This window comes from Gossypium hirsutum, chromosome A04 (genome assembly GCF_007990345.1).
Source record: "Gossypium hirsutum isolate 1008001.06 chromosome A04, Gossypium_hirsutum_v2.1, whole genome shotgun sequence".
Taxonomy (NCBI): Eukaryota; Viridiplantae; Streptophyta; class Magnoliopsida; order Malvales; family Malvaceae; genus Gossypium; species Gossypium hirsutum.
Genome location: NC_053427.1, coordinates 53,790,012 through 53,814,033, shown reverse-complemented (window position 1 = coordinate 53,814,033; position 24,022 = coordinate 53,790,012). Strand labels below are relative to the sequence as shown.

General features: G+C 35.3%; 2 non-coding genes across 2 annotated transcripts; one reads left to right on the top strand and one right to left on the bottom strand.

The window, feature by feature from the left end:
- Positions 1-1,704: 1,704 nt before the first annotated feature.
- LOC121228407 (small nucleolar RNA R71) lies at positions 1,705-1,811 on the bottom strand. Its single transcript, XR_005925983.1, has one exon. It is a non-coding gene; the product is annotated as a small nucleolar RNA R71 (small nucleolar RNA).
- Positions 1,812-22,396: 20,585 nt separating this feature from the next.
- Positions 22,397-22,502, top strand: LOC121228418 (small nucleolar RNA R71). The gene has a single exon (XR_005925994.1). It is a non-coding gene; the product is annotated as a small nucleolar RNA R71 (small nucleolar RNA).
- The last annotated feature ends 1,520 nt before the right edge of the window (positions 22,503-24,022 follow it).

Sequence of the window (24,022 nt, the reverse complement as noted above, 5' to 3'; positions counted from 1 at the left end):
AAAAGCCAAGCCAAATAGGTGCTTTAGCATCTAGCACTCAACTATTACACTTTACGCGACTTAATCATTTATCATAATTAAGCACAGAAATAGACAAATTAAATTACAAAAATTTCACAGATGTAAATTCACATATAACAGACACAGAAAATAATATTAAAATATTTTTCAGACTCAGATTTATGGTCTCGAAACCACTATTCTGACCAGAGTCAAAATCGAACTGTTATAGTACTTCCCAGATCTGCATTAACCCTTGTTGTTAAAAAACATAATGGGTGACTTGTATCCAGCATATGTCACCCTTTTCTACTAAAGCCTACTCGGCCAACCTTTACCGAAGTAAAGAACACTTACAATATCTCACACCTAAGGATCAAATCGGCAGGGATCCAAAAGATTGGGATTCGATACTAATCCTACCAAAACCGATTAGAAGAAGTGAGGGACAGAGTGATCTATACTAGCAAATCCGATTCAGAGAGCAAAACACTTACACTAGAATTGACAGAGTGGAAAGGGTAGTGGCGGCACATAGGATATTCGGCTCTTGAGACTTGTATGGTAGAAGAGGTTATTCGGTATAAAGAGAAGTAGAAATCGTTTAAAACCAGAGGTGAATCAAAAAGAGAACTTGTGTAAGGGAAGAATGGAAAACCGGCACAAAGAAAAAGAATAAAGAACAAGGGATTTTTGGTTTTTAGATCTTTGGAGAAAAAAGGTGTTTTCTGGCAACAAGGTAAGGGAGAATTCGACATTAGCCTGGCAACCTCACATTCGGCACCTATATATAGCCTCTATGGCCAAATTTCCTATGCATAAATTCCCAATTTAGCTCCACCTCTTCTTCACTCCTTATCTCCTAATTTTTCTCCCTAATAACTCCCTAATCCCCTCATCAAATTTCTCCTCTTATCTCTCCCTTTAGTGTTCATATCCAACGCCACCACTGTCCATCCCTTAAGCAAAAAAACAAATCCTTCTTTTGAACAAGGAGGGATTCAAACCCCAGACCTCCTTGTCATGCATGTGACGCCATTTGCCACTCTACCACAAGGCTTTCTTGTGTACAATTCTTCCTCTATTTATTTAAAAGCCAAGATACTTGCCAATAAGGTTTTTTTAAATAATTAAACCATAATTTCCTTCACCCTTAAGTTGAAACTCAAACCATAACCAAGACCTGCTATCACATAATTAACACATGACTAAGAATGGTAAGCACAATTTTTATCGACACCGAAAAAATGAAAGTTTAAGATTTCGAGATTTTTGAGGCGTTACAGTAATAAAGTCGATCTTGTACGAAATCCCATCCTCATTGCTGATGATAGGGATCAATGCATCAGACAATATGTTGTGCCACTTTTCAGTGAGTTAAATCCAAGAATTAGAAGGCCAGATATTGAGGCAACTCAATTTGAATTGAAACCAGTGATGCTTCAAAAACTCCAAACAGTAGGCCTATTCAATGGTATGCCAACAGAAGCTCTACATCTCCACCTTCGATAGTTTATGGAGGTGAGTGATTCATACAAGATAGTCGGTGTAACTGAAGACATACTAAGGTTAAAGTTGTTTCCGTACTCGTTGTGAGATTGAGCACGAGCATGGCTCAATTCATTGCCACCAAGTTCCATATCTACATGGCAAGAATCAGCAGAGAGATTTTTGGTTAAGTATTTCCCGCCTAGCAAAAACACTAAGTTGAGGAACGAGATCACAACTTTCCAACAATTGGATGACGAGTCTTTGTATGAGGCTTGGGAGTGATTCAAGGAGTTACTTTGTAAGTGTCCTCATTATGGGATTCTTCATTGTATCCAATTGGAGACATTCTATAACGGTCTCAATGAACATACAAGATTGATGGTAGATGCTTGTGCAAATGGTGCAGTTTTTGTCTAAGTCTTATATTGAGGCTTATGAGATTATTGAGAGGATCGTGAGTAATAACTATCAATGGCCAAAAAATCGAACAGCTTCAGGAAAACATGTAGCTGGAGTTCATGAAGTTGACGCCCTCACTTCTTTATCAGCTCAGGTATCGTCTATTTCCTCTATGTTAAAATAGTTTACCGCTAATAGTGCTAATAATTTTGCAGCTCAGCTACCAAGTCCGTTTGAAGTAGTTTCCTGTGTGTACTTTGGGGAAGGTCATTCTTTTGAGAATTGTTCGTCGAATCTCGAGTTAGTGTACTATGTGGGAAACTAACATCAAAATAAGAATGGACAAGGACACCAGTCCAACTTCTACAATCCTTCATGGCGTAATCATTCTAACTTTTCTTGGAGCAACCAAGGAAACGGACTGAATAACAACTTATTACATCATAGACCCAACCAATATCAAGGGTTCAATCAGCAAGCTCCAAAACCACCTCAAGCTGAGGCATCAAACAGTTTGGAGAATTGGATTACGAGTCTTTGTATGATGCTTTGATCTAAAGCCAACCAGCAACATTGAAAAATTTGGAAAACCAAATGGGTTAGTTAGCTACAGAGCTTCGTGATAGACCGCAAGGAACCTTGACTAGCAATACTGAGAATCCAAAAATTTTAGGTAAAGAACATATCAAGGCAGTGGCATTGCGAAGTGGTAAAATTTTGAAACCCCGATTGATTGATGTTGAAGATAAGCCCGTTGAGAAGAATCAACTAGCTGTTGAAATTTCTACACCAAAAGAGTCAAAATCTGCAAAGACTGACAAGGTAAATCCTAACTTAGTGAATTCAGATACTTTAACATCTTCTTTGGATGTAGATTTACGTACTCAAAATAGTTATCCCATTTAATCGAAAGTTCCATCACCTTCATATCCACAAAGATTGCAGCAATACAAACAGAAACAGGAGGTCCAGTTTAAGAAATTTTTAGATGTTCTGAATTAGTTACACATAAATATTTCGTTGGTCGAGGATTTAGAACAAATGCCAAATTATGTAAAGTTTATGAAGAATATACTATTAAAAAAGAAACAACTGAGTGAGTATGAGACTGTTGCCTTAAAAAAGGAGTGCAGTGCATTCCTACAGAATAAACTGCCATCGAAATTCAAAGACCTGGGAAACTTTACTATATGCTGTAACATTGGTAAATCTTACTGTGGTAAAGCTTTGTGTGATTTAGGAGCGATAGGGATGCTAGGTATAGGTGAAGTAAGATCTACAACTGTGACACTTCAGCTAGCAGATCGATCATTAGCATATCCCGAAGGAAAGATCGAGGATGTTTTGGTAAGAGTAACTAAATTTATTTTTCCTATTGATTTCATTATCTTAGATTTTAAAGTAGATAAGAAAGTGCCGATCATCCTTGGGAGACCTTTCTTAGCCACGGAAGAACGTTAATTGATGTGCAGAAAGGTGAACTCACCATACGAGTTCAAGATGATCAGGTAACCTTTAACATTCTTAAAGCAATGAAAATTCTCGATTAGGTAGAAGAGTGTTCAGTTATGGAAGAGACAAAAAACCTTGGTTTCTATAGAAAGTAATTTTGAAGAAGGAGAAAGCCTTAGATCTTGACCCTTTGGAAGATGAAGAAGGTAAAGAAAACATGCCTTTGATGGAAGCCAATCGAAGGAATTTTATTCAATCCACACAGTTTGAATCATTAGAGTTAGAAGTTAGAGAATTTGTACAACGCAAGTTGACAATTAAAGAACCACCTAAACTCGAACTAAATGTACTTCCTTCCCATTTGAAATACGTTTATTTAGATGACTGTTCTACTTTTCCAGTGATTATTACAGTAGAACTGATATCAAGAGGAGCAACTAATTACTGTTCTAAAGAAATTTAAGAGAGTAATTGGTTGGACCATAGCTGATATTCAAAGTATAAGCCCTTCTTTTTGCATGCATAAAATTATTTTAGAAGAAGGTGAAAGAGCTAGAATTAATGGGCAAAGGAGGCTCAATCTTATTATGAAAGAAGTAGTGAGAAAGGAAATGATCAAATGGCTAGATGCAAGAATCATCAATCCTATTTTAGATAATTCTTAGGCAAGTCCGGTGCAGTGTGTACCGAAGAAAGGTGGAATCACGATTGTTGAAAATCAGCGTAACGAGTTGATTCCAACGAGAACTATTACTGGTTGGAGAATCTGTATTGATTATAGAAAATTGAATAAAGCCACTCGGAAAGAGCTTTTTTTGTTGTCTTTTATGGATCAGATGTTAGATCGACAGGCACGTAATGAATTCTATTGTTTTTTAGATGGCTATTTGAGATAACACCAAATAGTTGTAGCTCTGGAGGTCCAACATAAAACAACCTTTACTTGTCCATACGGTATGTTTGCCTTCAGGCGAATGCCTTTTGGTTTATGCTATGCACCTGCAACATTTGGACGATGCATGATGGCAATATTCACTAATATGATTGAAAATTTTGTTGAGGTTTTCAGGGATGACTTTTTTGTTTTTGGTAACACTATGATATTTGTTTGAGTAATTTGGCTAAGCTACTAAAAAGAAATGAATACAAGAATCTTGTCCTTAATTAGGAAAATGCCATTTTATGGTTAAGGAAAGGATTGTCTTAAGGTAAAAAATCTCAGAAAGGAATTGAAGTCGATAAAGCAAAGGTGGACATAATTGAAAGATTATCAGGCCCAATTAATGTGAAAGGAGTCAGAAGTTTCAAGCCCGGTTTTTACCGAAGGTTTATCAAAGACTTCTCGAAAATTTCTAAACCATTATGTTTGTTGTTAGAGAAAGATATAGTGTTTAATTTCAACAAAGCATGTTTGGAAGCTTTTGAAGATCTAAAAAATGGTTAATCTTAGCCCCAATAACCGTTACACCTGATTGGAGCTCACCTTTTGAGTTGATGTACGATGCAAGTGATTATGCCGTTGGAGCTGTGATGGGTCAAAAAAAAAAACAAAGTGTTTCACCCTATTTACTATGCAAGTAGAACTTTGACTGGAGCCCAACTCAATTATACGATAACTAAAAAGGAACTCTTTGCTATAGTTTTTACTTTTGACAAATTCCACTCATATCTTATAGGTACCAAAGTTATAGTATTTACTGACCATGCGGCCATTAAATACTTGCTCACGAAGAAAGATGCAAAACCGAGGCTAATTCGTTGGATGCTGTTACTCCAAGAATTTGACCTTGAGATCCAAGATAGAAAAGGTGTCAAATATCAAATAGTTGATCATCTGTCGAGGTTGGAGCAAGATGAGGTAACTCGATCATGTGTGCCTATCAACGAGAATTTCCCAGATGAACATTTATTTGAGATAAGTCTAATTAATGAAACACATTGGTTTGTTGATTTTGCAAATTATCTTGCATGTTGAATAATTCCTTGAGAAATGATAGACCAACGAAGGAAAAAATTCCTTCATGATAGTCGGTATTATTTTTAGAAGGATCCATTTTTGTTTAAACAGTGTGCAAATAATATAATCTGAAAGTGTGTAGCTAAAAGTGAGATTGCTGATATCTTGTATCATTTCCATTCATCTCCAAGTGGGGGACACTTTGGTGGTTCACGTACTACAGCAAAGATTTGTCAAGTAGGTTTCTTTTGGCCTACACTATTTAAAGATGCTTAGTAAAAAACTATGATAAATGCCAAAGGACCGAAAATGTATCAAGGAGGAATGAGATGCCCTTGACAAACATTTTGGAGATTGAATTATTTGACGTATGGGGCATTGACTTCTTAGGCTCATTTCCTTATTTCTACGGGAAAAAATACATCCTAATTGCTATGGACTATGTATCCAAGTGGGTTGAAGCTGAAGCATACCCTACAAATGATGCTAAGGTAGTCATGCGATTCCTACATAAGCATGTGTTTACACAATTTGTGACACCAAGAGCTATTATCAGTGATAAAGGTTCTCACTTTGTGAACATATGGCTTAAGTGGTTGCTTGACAAATATGATGTGAAGCACATGATTGCTACTTCCTATCACCCCCAGTCTAAATAAGGTCAAAAGGTTTTGTTGTTTAATTCAAAGTTGAAGTTATTTCCTGGGAAGCTTAAATCCTGATGGAAAGGACCCTATACAATCTACCGTGTTTATCCTTATAGATCTATTAAATTATACAATAATTACGGAGATACGTTTAAAGTTAATGGTCAACTTCTCAAACACTACTGGGATGGTGAAGTTGAGCATGTTGAATCGTTGTTCAAATTAACAGACCCTTGATTTTTCATGTACTCGTTTTGTAAATAAATAAATAATTAGAACTTATTTTCTTAACTTATTATATTTAATTAATCCTATCTAAGGAGATTGGAACTTAAGTGGGACCATTGTGACCCCTCTAATCTTTTCTGGGAATTAATTTAATGTAATTTGTTAAGAAGGAATTTTCTAATTAAGATTTAAATTTTTTTTAAGTTTCATTTGTTCTGTTTAAATTTTAAATTTTTATGTTAATTAAGGGGATCAAATTTGGCCCAAATATTAATCAGTTTTGTTTTAGTAAGTTTGTAGATACAGTATGAGTTTGAGGCCCAAGACAGCAAAAGGGAGAAACAAAATTGACACTGTGCTGCCACTCCCATCGCTTGCCGCCCAAGTAACCCTAATGCAACTAAATTTTCGCTACATGTTGCCCTAATTCTTCCCTATATAAACTCCTGTCCAATCTACTAATTTTCATATCCCTCAAAGCAATTTGATTAACCTATAAAAAGAATCCCTAAATATTTTTTTTTTGTCGTCAACCTCAAATCTTGAAAGAAATGATAGTTCTATTCCCTTTTTGCCGAAACCATCTACTGCCGCCACAAGAAGATTACCGGAGCACTATCGTTGTTTTCGCATGCCATTGTTGCCGCCGCACTATTCTTGTCGTCGCAAGATTTTTGCCATAGCAAGTCTTTACCACTTTGCCAATTTCTTTTTTCCCCTTGTGTAGAAACTTTGCCAATTTTCAAGAAAAGATACCATGTCTCATAAAATAACTAGATCTTCAAAGACTACTCCTAAAAACCCAATTTTGATCGTTGAAGAAGTGAAAAAGAGATTTGATTCAATCTTCAAGCATCAACCTATGATGCCGAAAAAAGGTTTTAACTTGAAGAGTCATGATTTGATGGTTGTTCCTATACCGATTAGAAAGAAAATCAATGCTCTCAAGTGAGAATGATTTTGTGATGCTCGTTGACTTCCTGGTGATGAACTAGTTCATGAATTCTATTCACAACTTTGATATAATTTTTCAATTACCCGTTGAACCACTTGGAATACTAAAGGATACTCTGAAATCTCATACACATGAAAAGATGCCAATGCCATGTCCCAGACGTGGTGTTACATGGGATCTCGCATTGATGCCAACGGGCCAACTATGGTCTTACACGAAGTCTCATAACAGTGTCGATGCCATGTCCCAGACATGGTCTTATACGGGACCTCATATTGATGCCTGTAACACCCCCATGCCCGAAACCATCTTCAGAGTTGAGCTTGAGGGGTTACCGAACATAATTTATCAAATTAAGAACTTCAAATCATTTGTTTCTACATTCACAGCTTTCTAACTACCCGCGTCACAGTTACAAGAAAAATCATATCTCGAGTTACGAAACTCGAAATCAAGATCTGTAAATTTTCCCTAAATCTAGACTCATATATCTATTTAATAATTTTTTTTCTAGAATTTTTGGTTGGGCCAATTAGTACAGTTTATTAGTTAAAGTCTCTCCTGTTTCAGGATTTGACTGCTCTGACATCTGTGTATTACGAATTAGATATCTCTCTATACAGAATTTCAATGACTACAAGTTTTATTTTTCTTAAAACTAGACTCAATAAGGAATCTGTAAATATAAAGAAAAACTTCTAATTATTTTTTTAAAATTTATTATGAATTTTTAAAATCAGAATAGGGGATCCAGAAATCACTCTGGCCCTATTTCACAAAAGTTTAAATATCTCATAAAATATAATTTATATGCCTGTTTTGTTCAATCCACATGAAAATAGACTCATTAAACTTAAATTTCATAACTTACTCATTATTTAGTTCCATTTATAATATTTTTAGTGATTTTTCAAATTCATGTCATTGCTGCAGCAATATTCTGTTTTAAGGCAAGTTTCATCTTTCCATGAATTTTTACGAACTAGATAACCTATTAAACTTCCATAATATCAAACATGATCTACATTAGCCATCACCATGACTTATCAATATCAAACATTTTCTCAACCAAACATGGTCATATCATAAAATTATTTACACAAAATAAGTATATTGTTATACATGCCATACTTAAGTTTTACAAGCCATTTACCCAGATGAAAGTCCTTTGGATAGTGTGATCGAACCTTCGACCCGTCCCGATTCCCGAGCTGGCTTGTTCAAAACTACAGTAAATAAAGAGGAGGGAGTAAGCATAAATGCTTAGTAAGTTCATATGTAAATAACAAGTAACAGAACAATACAAATATACCAAACAACTTTAGCATGGTATCACCAAAACATATGTCATATTTCTAAACATCATTCATCATCTTACCACCTTATCGTTGTTGTATCTATTTTCAACCCGAGGGTTAAAAACATGCCTGTCCAAAGTGTCCATTTCACAACACTTACCAAAACGTCACTTGCATCTTAAGTGTTCTTCCATTTCACTAGAAATTTCACCCGTTGAACACATCGGAATACAACTCGGATACACGGATAATTTGCACAGAAGTGCCTCATATGTAATCAAGAAATCATGTAACCCGCCTCTAAGTGAACTCGGACTCAACTCAACGAGCTCGGGCGTTCGCATCCATAAGTGAACTCGGACTCAACTCAATGAGTTCGGATGCCTAGTTACATCTCACGAACTCGGACTCAACTCAACGAGTTCGGATGCTCAACCATCCTAGTGACATGTCACTTGTATCCTAATCTATTCCTAAGGTTCAAACGGGCTTTTTCCCTCGATCTCACATTTGTCGTCTTCCATGGAATATTGGAACCGATACTTGGTAGCAATTCATATTTATCAAGTAGTAAACATGATTTGCATATTACTCAACATTAAACACAAAGCATAATATTTCACGATTAAAAATCAGCGTATCATATAATTAACATCAATAACTTAAAAATAACAATTATGCTACATTATTTACACATGAACTTACCTTGGTACCAAAATATAAAGATTTTGCAATTTAGTCCACAATCTTTTCTTTTCCTCGATCGCGACTTGAATCTCGTTTCTCTTGATCTATGATGCCAAATTAATCTTATTTAATACATACATTCATCAAAATAGCATTTAATACAAACTTTGGAAAAATTACACTTTTGCCCCTAAACTTTTGCATAATTACACTTTTGCCCCTAGGCTTGGGAATTAAACTTTATTCCTTATTCTTATGTTTTATAACATGCTGATCACTTTTCCCTTCTATGGCAACATCAAATTCTCTCTCTAACATATACTTGTGACTATTAGGTATTTTTGCCAATTAAGCCCTTTTACTCGTTTTCACTCAAAACCGAGTAGCACAAGTTGTCTAACATAATTTAAAACCTCATATTCTATCATAAAACATCAAAATACACAAATTTCACCTATGGGTATTTTTCCAAATATAAACCCTAGGTTGAATTATTGCTAACATAAGCTTAATCGAGCTACTGGGATTCCAAAAACGTAAAGAACATTAAAAACGGGGCTTGGAATCACTTACTATGGAGCTTGGAAGCTTGAAACAAACCCTAGCTATGGAGAACCCTTGAAATTTCGGCCTAATGAAGAAGATGGACAAAAATTGGCTTTTAATTTTATTTTTAATTCATTTTAATAACTAAATGACCAAAATACCCTTACTACTAAACTTTCCAAAAATTCCTTCCATGTCCTAATTTTGTCCATGAACTTAAAATTGGTCAAATTTCTATTTAAGACCTCCTCATTAATATTCCAAAACAATTTCATACTAAAAACTTCTAGAATGCAAGTTTTGCAACTTATTCGATTTAGTCCCTACTTTCAATTTAAGCACTTTAGGCATAGAATTTCATTACGAAATTTTCACACAATCATGCAATCGTATCATAATCATCAAAATAATTATAAAATAATTATTTCTATCTCGAATTTGTGGTCACGAAACCACTATTCCGATTAAGCCCTAATTCAGGATATTACAACTCTCCCCCCTTTTAAGGATTTTCGTCCTCGAAAATCTTACCGGTAAACAGGTGTGGATATTGGTTTCTCATAGTTTCTTCAGGTTCCCATGTAGTCTCTTCTACCCCATGCTTTTGCCACAACACTTTCACAGGTGCAACACTTTTATTTCTTAGTTGTTTGACTTCTCGAGCTAAAATCTTAATCGGTTCTTCTTCATAAGTCATATCCGGTCGCAGTTCAATTTTTGTCTGTGAAATTATATGTGAAGGATCCGAACGATACCGGCGTAACATAGATACGTGAAACACATCATGAATCTTCCCTAATTCGGGTGGTAACGCTAGCCGATATGCTACCGGTCCAACTTTTTCAATTATTTCATACGGTCCAATAAAACGCGGACTTAACTTGCCCTTTCGTCCAAATCTAAGGACTTTCTTCCATGGAGACACTTTCAAAAATACCTTATCACCAACTTGAAACTCCATTTCTTTTCGTTTCAAATCCACATAAGATTTCTGAAGCAGCTTTCAAACAATCTCGAATCACTTTCACCTTTTCTTCAGTTTCTTTTATTAAATCAACTCCATAAATCTGATTTTCCTTGAGTTCAGTCCAATACAATGGCGTCCGAAATTTACGACCATATAATCCTTTATAAGGTGGCATCTTCAAACTCGTCTGATAACTATTATTATAAGCAAATTCTACCAATGGTAAGTACCTTTCCCAACTATCTTGAAATTCCAATCGCAACATCTAAGCATGTCTTCCAGAATCTGAATTACTCTCTCTTGTTGTCCATCAGTTTGTGGATGAAAGGCAGTGCTGAAATTTAACTTTGTACCTAATGCCTCTTGCAACTTTTTCCAAAACCGTGAGGTAAACCTCGGATCTCTATCCGAAATGATTGACAAAGGTATCCCATGAAGTCTAACAATCTCTCGGATATACAATTCAGCCAACTTATTAAGAGAAAATCTGTACGTACCGGAATAAAATGAGCCGATTTAGTCAGTCTGTCAACTATTGCCCAGATGGCATTTTTCTTCCCTAGAGTTAACGACAACCCTGATATAAAATCCATAGTAATCCTATCCTATTTCCATTCAGGAACCATAATAGGCTGAAGTAATCCCGAAGGTACCTGGTGTTCAGCTTTCACTTGTTGACAAACTAAGCACTTTGATACAAACTCGGAAATATCTCTTTTCATTCCACTCCACCAGTACATTTTCTTTCAGTCATTATACATCTTCATACTGCCCGGATGAACCGCCAAACAACTATTATGTGCTTCATGCAAAATCTTTTGAATCAACTCATCATTTTTTGGTACACAAATCCAATTTTTAAACATCAAACAACCATCAGAACCGATTCTGAAATCTGATCCCGTATCAGCTTCACACTGTTTTCTTTTGGCTAGCAAATCTTGATCATTTTTTTGAGCTTCAGAAATCTCTTGTAAAAACATCGGTCTTGCTTTTAACTCTGCTAGAATCGAACCGTCATCTGAAATTTTCAACTGAGCGTTCATAACTCTCAAAGCAAACAACAACTTTCTGCTTAAAGCATCGGCAACCACATTCGCTGTTCCCGGATGATAATCAATAACAAGCTCATAATCTTTCAATAACTCTAACCATCTTCGCTGTCTCAAATTCAAGTCTTTTTGTGACATCAAGTATTTAAGACTTTTGTGATCGGTATATACTCGGCACTTTTCACCATACAAATAATGTCGCCAAATCCTCAAAGCAAACACCACCGCAGCCAATTCCAAATCGTGAGTAGGATAATTCCTCTCATGAGGTTTTAACTGCCTCGAAGCATAAGCCACCACTTTTCCTTCTTGCATGAGGACACACCCCAAACCATTTAGAGAAGCATCACTATACACCACAAATTCTTTACCTGATTCGGGTTGTATCAACACTGGTGCTTCAGTTAATAACTTTTTCAATTCTTCGAAACTCTGTTGACATTCTTCCGTCCATTCAAATTTAACATCCTTTCGGAGTAGTCTAGTCATAGGAGCAGCAATTATAGAAAATTCATTTACGAACCGCCGATAATACCCAGCTAGCCCCAAGAAACTCCTAACTTCAGTTACATTTTTCGGTGGTTTCCAATCAACAATGGCTGAAATTTTACTAGGATCAACCCGTATACCATCACCTGAAACAATATAACCCAAAAATCTAACTTCCCGGAGCCAAAATTCACTTTTACTAAACTTAGCATACAGCTGCTTATCTCTCAAAGTTTGCAAAACTATCCTCAAATGCTCAGCATGCTCTGTCTCATCTTTTGAATAAATTAAAATATCATCTATAAACACCACAACAAATCTGTCCAGGTATGGCCAAAATATGCAATTCATTAAGTCCATAAACACAACAGGAGCATTTGTCAACCCAAATGGCATAACTAAAAATTCATCATGACCATACCTTGTTCTAAAAGCAGTTTTAGGCACATCTGACTCTTTCACTCGCAGCTGATAATACCCAGATCTCAAGTCAATCTTTGAAAACCCTGTCGCTCCTTTTAGCTGATCAAACAAATCATCAATTCTCGGCAATGGATACTTGTTTTTGATTGTCACCTTGTTTAACTGCAGATAATCAACACATAATCTCATAGAACCATCCTTCTTTTTCACAAATAACACGGGAGCACCCCAAGGTGAAAAACTTGGTCTCACAAAGCCTTTATCAGTCAACTCTTGCAACTGCGACTTTAATTCTTTCAACTCTATTGGTGCCATTCTATATGGAGCAATTGAGATCAAAGTTGTTCCCGATATCAAATCTATACCAAATTCTACTTCCCTAACTGGAGGCAAACCCGGCAATTCTTCTGGAAATACGTCCGCAAATTCACACACAACCGGCACTGATTCAACTTTCTTTTCAACTTCTTTTGTATTAATTACATACGCCAAATAAGCTTCATAACCCTTTCTCAAATATCTCTGAGCCGACATCGAAGAAATCATACTAAATATTTCCTCTGATTTGTCTGGTTCAACCCGCAAGATTTCACCACTTTCACATTTTAATTCTATAACCTTTTCTTTGCAATTTACTATAGCATCATGCAATGTCAACCAATCCATACCCAAAATAACATCAAATTTATCAAACGGCAACAACATCAAGTCGGCCGGAAAGTAATGACCCCGAATCATTAAAGGGCATTTCTTGCATACTTTATCAATTATCATGCATTTGCCTAACGGGTTCGACACTCTAATCATAAATTCTGTGTTCTCAACAGGTATATTCATACTAGACACCAGTTTCATGCATACATATGAATGAGTAGAACCGGGATCAATCAAAGCAATAACATTAGTATCATAAAGAGAAAATGTATCGGTAATCACATCGGGTGAGGAAGCATCTTCACGCGCTTTAATAGCATAAGTTCTAGCTGGAGCTCTTCCTTCAGATCTAACTGTTGCATCTCTGGCTACATTCTTACTACTTGTTTCACTTCCAGCTTTTCTCGGATACCTTCCCCTCGAGTCTGCACCACTAGATTTTACATTCTGAAATTTTTCTTTCTCAGCTCTCTCTGGGCAGTCTCTAATAAAATGATCCGGAGAACCACATCGAAAACATTCATTTGCTCTGCACGGACCAAAATGATTTCTACCACACCGCTGGCACTCGGGTTTAACAAATCTCGTATTTCCCACACTAGCCGCAGAAGTAGTCTGGGATTTAGGACCCACATTTCGCTTCTTAAAATTTCCATATGATTGCCCAGCTGAAACTTGGGAACGAGGATTCATATTTCTTGACTTTCCGGTTTGCTGTGAGGGTTCATTACTCATTGGTCTTTTCTTCCAATTTCGTGTTTCAGATTCTACCTTTTTCTTTTCCTTCAGTAATTCTTCAGCCTTGCAAGCTCGATCGACAAGTACCACCATTTCTTTTAGTTCAAGGATCCCAACATATACCTTAATGTCTTCGTTAAGCCCGTCTTCAAATCGTCGGCACATCTTGGCTTCTGTAGGAACATATTCCCTGGCATACTTACTTACTCGAACAAACTCTCTTTCATATTCTGAGACTGTCATATTACCTTGCTTCAGCTCAAGAAACTCTTTACATTTCTGATCAATAAATCATTCACTAATATATTTCTTCCGAAACTCTTCTTGAAAGAATTCCCAGGTTACCCTCTCTTTCGGTACCACTAAAATCAAAGTCTTCCACCAATTATAGGCTGAATCTCTCAACAAAGATGTAGCACATTTCAAACATTCTTCAGGTGTACAAGATAATTCATCAAATACCCGGATAGAATTTTCAAGCCAGAACTCTGCTTTCTCTGCATCATCATCAATATTTGCTCTAAATTCTTCAGCCCCTTGTTTACGAATTCTGTCAACGGGGGTTTTGTGAAATTTTATCATATCCACTCCCTGAGGCATCGGAGGCATAGGTTGAGGAATTGGGGGAGGTGGGGGAGGTCGTACATTTGGGTTCGTACGAACGAACTCAGTGTACCATGCACTCATCATTTGGAGAAAGGCTTCTCGATCCCTTTCTCCTCCTCCCTGACCAACAGTAGGAGGTGGGTTTTCAGTCGGCACTGCCCCTTCAGCCGGAGCTGGCGCATTACTCTCTACTTCATCTGCCACAGCCGGATCGGGATCCATTTACTATATAAAAATTCATTTAAAAAGGTCAGAAGTCGTCACACTATCACAATTCATACATATGGCATGTATAGAAAAATCCGTACATACAACACGTAGTCCAAGAACTGACTAAACCTGCTCTAATACCACTAAATGTAACGCCCCCACACTCGAAACCGTCGCCAGAGTCGAGCTTGAGGGGTTACCGAACATAATTTATCAAATTAAGAACTTCAAATCATTTGTTTCTACATTCACAGCTTTCTAACTACCCGCGTCATAGTTACAAGAAAAATCATATCTCGAGTTACGAAACTCGAAATCAAGATCTGTAAATTTTCCCTAAATCTAGACTCATATATCTATTTACTAATTCTTTTCTAGAATTTGTGGTTGGGCCAATTAGTACAGTTTATAAGTTAAAGTCTCCCCTATTTCAGGGTTTGACTGCTCTGACATCTGTGTATTACGAATCAGATATCTCTCTATACAGAATTTCAATGACTACGAGGTTTATTTTTCTTAAAACTAGACTCAATAAGGAATCTGTACATATAAAGAAAAACTTATAATTATTTTTTTAAAATTTATTATGAATTTTTAAATTCAGAACAGGGGATCTAGAAATCACTCTGGCCCTGTTTCACAAAAGTTTAAATATCTCATAAAATATAATTTATATGCCTGTTTTGTTCAATCCACAAATCAAAATACTCTTTTCTTCATGCTGATAAAGAAACTCATACACACAGTCTTTCAAATTTCTCTTAACATGTTAATCGAAAATCTTGCAACCATATTGACTCAAGGAAACAGAATATCTGATTTAACTCATTAACTTTAGTCAGGCTTACCCGAGGGAAGAGATCCATCATATAATTTTGAGCTTGTGCTCTCATTATTTATACCTTTGCCAAAGGCAATTCCTTCCACAAAAATCAGAGAAATCCAAACACCAAAATCACCTCATTTCTATTGTCAAATCTAGGAATATAATCATAATAAACATAGTCATCACAAACTAAATAACATACTTCAAAGATGAGCCATGTCTGATAATTTACACAATAAAAACTATAAGAAAACCCAAATATGATATCATAACAAAAATCCGAGAACATAATGCATAAGGAAATAATTATAAAGATTAGGATGATACCCCATAAAAAAAAGAAGAAAAACATTGTTTATCAGCTCTGGACGTCCTTTGTAACAGAGATAATATATTTTCCATATACACACGTAAAACAAAGCGTCATCCAGTAGAAACAGAAAAATAACCTCATATAAATTTTTACCATCGTCTTTTCCCCAACATAATAGAATAAAATCCCAGAGGGATAAGAAAATGTCGATTGTAATTCAAACAGACTCACAGTGCTTTCATTTGACATTATAGTTAGTCAACATACTCATACAATAATATTTTCATTGGAAAGAAACCTCTTGAGGATAATTGAATATATGGAACACCCGGAAAAGTCATCATAATTTACTCAATCACAACTATTACACACAAACATCCTTACAACTCAATTTTCATTTCTCTAACTAATTCTATTATTATGAACCCCATAGTATTGCATTTATTAACGAAAACCAATTCAGGAGGAATTTCAGCAACATATCTTTAGACTTTATACCCAATTGAATCGAATAGCCAAGGCAAATTTTCTTCTTTATCCATGACCTTACATGATGTGTAGAATCTTTAAAACATTCCAATATTTCTTCCAAAATTGTATTCATTTTCCAAACTATTCTAATCTCTATATGCATTACCAATTATTTCACCACTAACTCTTTAGTTTCATACTTGTGAACTTATTCAATATAATTCTCATGAATATTCGTCATAGAGCAACACTGGTAAGGGGGTGAGGTCATAAAGCCTCTAACTTGACTCTCATAAGTACACACATATGACTTTGCATTCATCATTAACATAACATCATCCTAATCATATATTTCACCTTAGGAAAATTAACATACGTATTTATGTTACACAAACTTACTGGTTGCAGTTATTCAAACAAGTGTACATAAATACACATTTCGTCAATTTTTGAGTAACTTTACTTATTATATTCACGTAATCAAACAAGCAAGGCACATGGCATCATCTGAATGCCAAACAAACATGGATGAGCTGACCATAACATAAACTTTTATCTCGTACATCATCGCATACACATCATAAACCTTTATTCATACCTTTATAAGCCTCAATTCATTATAAGTGTACTTTACTCACTTTAGTATCAATATCAACATAGTCAGATGTAGCTCGATTGTAAAGTATCTTTGTCTAAGCGAGATAGATCTCATCCGCGTCGGGAGACATCACACTATCACAGATTATTTCGCATGTATAGATAGACTCTCACATTATGCTAGGTTAGTCTGAGAATCGACTAAACCATAGCTCTAATACCACTAAATGTGACTCCCCTTACTGGAGTCCGAGGCCAGGACAAGGTATGAGACATTACCGGACTTAAACGTACACAACTATGTAAAATCGGGTCATAAAAAATTTTGTTCAAATTAAAAACATTTATTCATATTCATAATGTCCCTTATACGAGCTTATGAGGCCCAAAACATACATCGGTAAACCGAGAATTTACAAACTTTTTATAACACTTAGAAAATTTTTTAGTTTTGGAGAGTCATACGCCCATGTAGGTAGGCCGTATGGTCACACTCACCGTGTGGCTCGAACACGCCTATGTCCTCAGCCCGTGTAACTATCTGTTTATGACGTCAGTAATATTTTAAGGTCACACTGCCAAGACACACCCCCGTGTGCTAGGTCGTGTCTTCTACACGACTGAGACACACGGCCGTGTCTCTGTCCGTGTGGCCAACACTTAGGCTATTTTCCAAGCCTTGGTCAACCTTAATCCCTCACACACTTATACAACATCAAATGCATAGAACATGGTATCCAATTAAAGATTAAACAACCTCAATTAAGTTACAAACATAACATTTGCATATCATCATACTTGTGTTTCTCATACTCATTTGGCCTTGTCTATTATAATACCACTTATACTTTTATACCATGGTTATCATCATATTGAATAACTTCAACTTCATTATAGCAAACAAGTATAACCATATCAAACAGAATCTCGGTACATATAAGCACATGGTCACATTTCAAGGTGCTAGTACATTGCACATGGATAGATAGGTTTACAAACCCATAACTAATATAAGCCACACCTCATGGCTATATACACTTGAATCATTATAAGCCAATACATTTGGCCAAACCATTAAACACATAACACAAAGGATTAAGTCTCTATACATGCCACTCACTTGAAAACACTTAAGGTTTATCGACACCCCAAAATTGATAATTTGATAGTGTGATCCTCCCTCCGACGATCTCCAACCACGAGCTAACCTGGCAACACTAAAGAAATCAAAAGGAGGGGGTAAGCTATATAGCTTAGTAAGTCCGTATGAAAATAATAAACAATTTATTAACATGCTTCTACCAATTCTCTCATCATTATCTCAAGGTAAAACAATCATAATTGCACTTTTTTACTTATGTACATGTCAAGTAGTTTACTCGCATCATAGTCACTAAATCATTAATATCTTGAGCTATAGAATTATAAATTAAGATATGTTAAAATAATTTGAAACTAGACTCATATATCTTTCTACTATAAAATTTTTAGAATTTATGGATTATCCAATAAGTACAGTTTATTCTTCAAAGTTACCCCTATTCTGCTGTTTGATAGCTTTTACCTTTCTTTACTAAAAATTAATTATCTTTTAGTATGGGATTTGGATGATGTTCCCATCTATTTCTCTTGAAAATAGACTCATTAATAATTTTAGTCATACAAATTCTAATCAATAATTATTTTCGTACAATTTTTAATGATTTTCCAAAGTTAAGACAGGAGACCCCAAAATCACTCCAACCCTATCTCACAAAATTTTAATATCTCATAATATGAAATTGTTTTCTTACACCGTTTCCTCTATTTGAAACTAGACTCTATAAGATTTAATTTCATATTTTATTTAACCTCCAACTCAATTTCAATAATTTTTGAGGGATTTTCAAAATCGGACTGCTGCTACTGTCCAAAGCTGTTTTAGTGTAAAGTGATGATACCAAGTTTATAACACCTTTACAAATCATTTCCATCGTCATGGTAAAAATACATTTTTTATACATCACAAGCCTATAACCGTAATCACAAGGTCATCACAATTTCAATCTCATAAGCATGACTTACTTATTTGCATCCTCACCAAAGGTGTATCATAAACCGAAATCATTTCTCATGAGTTTTGTGTACATACCTGTACCACTTCGTAACGTAATCATATATTATCACAACTTTGATATAATTTTTGAATTACCCGTTGAACCACTTGAAATATTAAAGGATACTAGGAAATCTCATACACATGAAAAGATGCGAATCTCATGTCCAACACGTGGTATTTCATGGGATCTCACATTGATGCCAATAGCCCAGCTATGGTCTTACACGAAGTCTCATAAGGGTGCTGATGCCATGTCCCGACATGGTCTTATACGGGACCTCATATCGATGCCAATGCCATATCCCAGCTATGGTCTTACATGGGATCTCATACTGATGCCGATGTCATATCCAAAATATGGTCTTACACAGGATCTCATTTCGATGTCGATGCTATATCCCAGATATGGTCTTATACGGGATCTCAACACTCACATGTCATGCTATTCGTATCTTAGCTATTCTTAGGGTTCAACCGGGATTTTTGAGACACCAACTTTTGTTGAGTTGTCATTGAGACATCATGAATCAATTTCATAAATACAACTACATATACATATACATTTCATTCAATATTTAAGCATTAAACATATAATAATAACATGTTGCATTATTTTCATACAAACTTACCTCGATACTAAAAATGACGAAAAGAGACCTGACCGTCAAATACTCATTTTCCCCTAGTTCTAGGTCTAAATCTCATTTTCCTTGATCTATAATATAACATTTAGCTTATTTATTAGTCATGCTATTCAATTTAATCCAAAAATCACATTATGGCCAAGTTACATTTCTGCCCCTAAAGTTTCATGTATTTACACTTTTGCCCCTAGGCTCGTAAAATGATTTTCATTCAATTTCTTTATTCTTTAAGCCTATCCAAATAATTTACATAACTATAGCAGACCAAAGTTTCCACTAAATCACACTTTTATGATAAATTTTATAACTTTTACAAATTAGTCCTTTTTAGTGTTTTCACCGAAAACTACTTAGCAAAAGTCATTTAACACACAACAAACATTCATATTCCTCCCTTAAAAATCAAAATACACGCATGCAGCACATGGGTAAATTTTTAAACATCAACCCTAGCTGAAATAAAGGGTAGAAATAGATAGATCTTATTACGGGGATTGGAAATATGTAAAAATCATTAAAAACGGGGCTAGAACGAATTGAAAGCTTGAAAAATCCTAGCCATGGTTTCTCCATGCAAGTTTTGGCCATAGCTTGAAGATGGAAAAAAATTCGCTTTTAATTTTGTTTTTAATTCATTTTAATTACTAAATGACCAAAATGCCCCTGACTTAAAAAAGTTTTATTTCACCTATTTCTTGTCCATTTTTGTCAAAAAATTAACCAATGGTGTAATTACCATATAAGGACCTCCAATTTAAAATTTCATAACAATTGGACACTTTTAGCATGTAGAACTCAACTTTTGCACTTTTTACGATTTAGTCCTTTTGACTATATTCGGTGCCCAAACGTCAAAATTTTCAAATGAAATTATCATAAAATCATTTCGTGAAATCTTAGACCATAAAAATATAATAAAAATAAATTTTCTTACGTCAAATTTATGGTCTCAAAACCATTGTTTCAACTAGGCCAAAAATCGGGCTGTTACAATTCCACTATCAGACCGGTAAATTTCATGGCCTTCAGAATGTTAAATGTTAAAGGTGGCTCTCATTGTGAGTTCTCCTTTTTTCACATCTATCAACCTTCTTCCCGTGGCTAGAAAAGGTCTCCCTAGGATGATCAGAACTTCCTTATCTGCTTCAAAGTCTAACACAACAAAGTTAGCAGGAAAAATAAACTTATCAACTCTTACCAAAACATCCTCAATCTTTCCTTCGGGATATGCTAAAGATTGATCCACAAGTTGAAGTGTCACAGTAATGGGTCTTACTTCACTTATTCCCAACAGTTTGAAAATAAATTTGGGCATCAAGATTATGCTTTCTTCGAGGTCATACAAAGCTTCACCGCAGTGAGATTCTCCAATGTTATAGGGTATCGTAAAGCTTCCAGGGTCTTTCAATTTCGGAGGAAGCTTATTCTGTAAGAACACACTGCACTCATTCGTCAAAGCAACAGTCTCATACTCACTAATTCCTTTCTTCTTGGACAAAATATCCTTCATAAACTTAACGTAGTTGGGCATTTTCTCTAAAGCCTCCACCAACGGGATGTTAATGTGCAGTTTCTTTAGAAAATACAAGAACATCTTGAATTGTACCTCATGGTTCTACTTATGCTACTGAATTCTTTGAGGATATGGAACTTTAGACAGAAATGGATAACTTTTTTTAAAGAGGCAAATCTGCAAAAGAAGGTGTTAGCTTTTCAGAATTCACTAGTCTAGGATTTACCTCGACAGAATTTTTAGCATCCGACTTTTCTGGTGTAGGAACTTCAACTATTGGATGACTTTCCTCCTTTTTAGTAGGCTCACCTTCAATCATAACCTCCTTGGGTTCCAAAATCTTACCACTTCGTAATGCAACTACCTTGCAGTGTTCCTTACCAAAATTCCTTGGATTTTTCATATCGCTCAGCAAGGCTCCTTGTGGTATACTACGAAGCTTAGTAGCTAACTGGGCCATCTAGTTCTCCATATTTTTTAGTGTTGCTACTTGACTTTGGATCAAAGCGTTATTTTTCACAATGTATGCCTTCAATAAGTCTTCTAAACTATTTGATGATTCATCTTGAGGAGGCTTTGGGGCTTGTTGACTAAACCCTTGAGATTGGTTGGGTCTACACTACATATAAGTGTTTGGGCCATTTCCTTGGTTGCACCAGGAAAAGTTTGGGTGATTACACTACGAAGGATTGTAGAATTTGGACTATAGTCCTTGTCCACTTATGTTTTGATACCTATTCCTTACATAATACGCAAATTCGAGGTTTGAAGGGAAATTCTTAGAAGAATGACTATCCCCACAGTATATATAGGAAATTGCATCATACTGACTTGGTGGTTGAGCTACAAAATTATTAGAATTATTATTGGTAAATTTTTTAGGATAAAGGATATAAAGGATACTTTAGTAGAGAGTGAAGTGATAGCATCGACTTCATAAACTCTGACTACTCTTCTTCCTGAAATTGTTCGATTTGTCAGCCATTGGTAGTTATTGCTAGCAATCCTTTTGATGATCTCGTAAGCCTCCTTATAAGACTTAGACAAAATCGCACCATTCGTAGAAGCATCTACCATCAATCTTGTATGTGCGTTGAGTCCGTTATAAAATGTCTCTAATTGGATACAATAAGGAATCTCATAATGAGGACACTTACCCAGCAATTCCTTGAATCTTTCCCACGCCTTGTATAAGGACTCGTCATCCAGTTATTGAAAATTAGTTATCTCATTTTGCAACTTCGTGTTCTTACTCGGTGGAAAATACTTTACCAAAAGCCTTTCTCCTAATTCTTTCTATGTAGATATTGAACTTGGTGGCAACGAATTCAGCCGTGCCCATGCTCAATCTCACAATGAGTATGGAAACAACTTCAACCTTAATGCATTTTCAGTCACACTGGCTATCTTAAATGAATCACTAACCTCCATGAATAATCCTAGGTGAAGATGTGGATCTTCTGTGGGCATACCACTAGACTGGCCTACCATTTGGAGCATTTGAAACATCACTGGTTTCAATTCGAATTGGGGTGCCTCGATATCTAGCCTCCTAATTCCTAGATTTAACTTATTGAAGAGTGGCACAACGTATTGTCTGATGGCACGATCCTTATCATCAACAATAAGGATTCAGTTGTGCACATGGTTGCCTCCATTACCTTGTCAATAATTTTGATTACCAAGGTCCATCTCGGCTTGTCTTTGAGCAAATCTCTCACTTCTTTTATGTCTAAATGTCCACTCAATTTCAAAAACACCTAATAAATAAATCACAGATAAATAATAAATTACTAATGTTAGATATTATAGAAAAGCCAAAAAATAAAGAAAATTTACAAAGAATGATTAAGGAAACAGTCTCTGGCAACGATGCCAAAAACTTATAACAGGATTTTTCTGCAAGTGTATACAGTCGTTCAAGTAATAAGTAAGTAAAATGAGTTTATCGTCTCCACAAGGACTATGTGTTAATCAATTATTTGCAAAATTATAAATTCACAATTTGGTATAAATATAAAATAATTTGAGTTATGATGATTTAACTAGATTAATTTAAGTATATCCAAAATTGGTCCCTAATGCAATTTTAAACAAGTATGCAAAAAAATCTAAATGTATGAATGGATTTTAGCAACAGAAACAAAACTTCAACAATCAATAACATGTATACGATAGGATAATTTAATAGTGTTCAGAAAACATTCCATGGTAACTCGATCTTTCATGAGTTTAGAAACCAAATTAAGTCATTTCAGATCTTTTACTTTGTGAAACATGCATTTTATTGATCATATTAAACTAAGGGTTTCTTAGTATTTATGCGAGGTAACAGGGACAATTAAGTTTCAAACAGTTTTATCACATAAACCTAAAAACTATACAAGATAATAAAGATAACTAAAGATGATATGAACCTTTAATTTAGTTTGGTTTAATGATTTAAATTGAGCATTGCACTTTTCACTTATGTGTCTACTAGTCATAATCTGGTTAGGATCACTCAGCTAATCTGAATGTATCCAATCATGTATGTGTGAAGTACATCTTGATTTTAATTGAAAATATGATCGACTGAGGCAGAAACATGTTAAAAATGAATCAAACAAATATTATTGAATTAACATAATTATCCTAGCTAAACAGAATTATGCTATCATTGTTGATTGCAAGATCAATGAACACTTAAAAAACATGTTTAAATTAAACAACAAGGAGGAAAGAATAAACTGTAATGCCCCAATTTTTGGGTTTTCTGTGT